The sequence below is a fragment of the Octodon degus genome, unplaced genomic scaffold, assembly GCF_000260255.1.
Source record: "Octodon degus isolate 3935 unplaced genomic scaffold, OctDeg1.0 scaffold00010, whole genome shotgun sequence".
Taxonomy (NCBI): domain Eukaryota; kingdom Metazoa; phylum Chordata; class Mammalia; order Rodentia; family Octodontidae; genus Octodon; species Octodon degus.
In genome coordinates, this window is record NW_004524586.1 from 10,625,131 (window position 1) to 10,626,914 (window position 1,784).

Genomic DNA, 1,784 nt, shown 5'->3' on the forward strand with positions numbered 1-1,784 from the left:
AAGAAGACAAGAAAAATACCAGGGGCCAGGGAGATGGCTCAGTGGAATAAGCACTTCCCTGGCATGCGCCAGGGCCTGAGTTCAATCCCTGGTTCTGAAAAAAAAAAAAAAAAAATACCAGTGGTTGCCTGATATTAAGGAACAGAGACGAATAGATAGAGCATGGGAGATTTTTAGGGCAGTGACTCTCTTCTGTATAATATTGTCATGGTGGCCACATGGAACTCTACATTCATGAAAACCCATAGAACACAAGAAAACAGTATATCCTGATATGAACTATGCAGTTTTGTCCTGCTTTAAACATTAAGTAATGCATACACGTATTGAACATTGCATGGCATTCCACTGTGGTGAGTTGCCAACTGGTGGTCAACATGTTACACCCAGGTGAACTGAAGCAGTGTGGGGCTGGGTGTGGGCGGCCTACCTGAGGGTTGTGGCCAGCAAGCAGCACGAGAGGGAGAACTTGAGAAGCTGAGGGAGACTGTTAGGGAAGCTGTTCAGAGAAGATGTTGGAGATGTTGGAGGCTACTGGTTCTCTTGGGCAGTTCTGCTGGGGGACCTTGTCATGCTGGTTTTCCTGATAAACTTGGTTGTTCTTGTTGGAAAAAGAACTTAGGGGGCTGGGGAGATGGCTCAGTGGAATAAGTGCTTCTCCGGCTAGCACAAGGGCCTGAGTTCAATCCCCAGTTCCACCAAAAAAAAAAAAAAAAAGAACTTAGGACCTCGTTGTCCCTGAGAATGGCTATGGTTCACTTTGGGGGAGCACTGGTCCTCACCCTGAGCATCACTTCCTGGCTCTGGAGGGGAAGATGGTGCACAGTACAGACTCCTGGAGAAGCTTGTCACATTGGCTTTCCTGATGGGAACTCAGCTTGCCCCAACCTCGGAGGAGCGCAGGACCTCTCTTTTGCTTAGGATGGCTGTGGTACTTTTCAGGGGAACTCTGGTGCTTACTGTGAGCGTCGCTTCCTGGCTCCCGTGCAGATCCCTCAGCCTGCTAGCACAGATCCTTCACCCTGCTGGCGTAGACTTTCTAGCCTCCACCACTGATGGGCCTTCCCAGCACAGAGCCGTGAAACAGGCCTGCATGAGGCATTGTTATGAGCTCTATGTCTTCAGCTGGACTCGTGCAGGACCTCGCCATGTGATCCAGGCCCTCAGCTGGCTTCTTTTCTGTTTGTCGTGAGGGCATTAGATCGCCCGCTTCCTGCTCTCCCTGAAGTCGCTCCTAGTCCTGCTCTCAGCTTGGGGAGCAGCCTGGCTTCCCTTCAGCCACCCAAGCCAGCCTCACTCCTAGCAGCTGCAGCCTTTCCCTGTTCTTAGGTTGGCTAACTGGGTGTGGTGATGAGAGGGTTTTTTCAGGCGCCCAAATGCAGGGGATTTCCTGCCACTTGCTGGTGCAGTGATAGTTCTCCAAACTTTGGAGAATTAGTGGATCAAAAGTCTTTTTTACAGGCCGCTGGGTGTCACTGTCAAGTTTATATTGTGGCCAAACTGTCTGGCAGTAAAAGGTTAGTCATTTAGGTTTCGTGGCCTCTCGGAGGCCTTGGAAGCCAAGGTTATGGACAAGGTGTCCTAACGGAGTGTCTTTTCGGGGTTGGGAATGAGTGTTCACGGACTCGTAGTCAGCGGACACTGTCGAATTAAGGCTGAGTCAAACTTGAAAACAGGGAAGGCAGTCATCACCCCAATCCCCGATAATGAAGAACGCGGAGGGGGTTCCCGAGCCTGACCACCCAGTCGCCCCCGGGGTCAGGTGGGAGTCTGTGGGGGCAGGA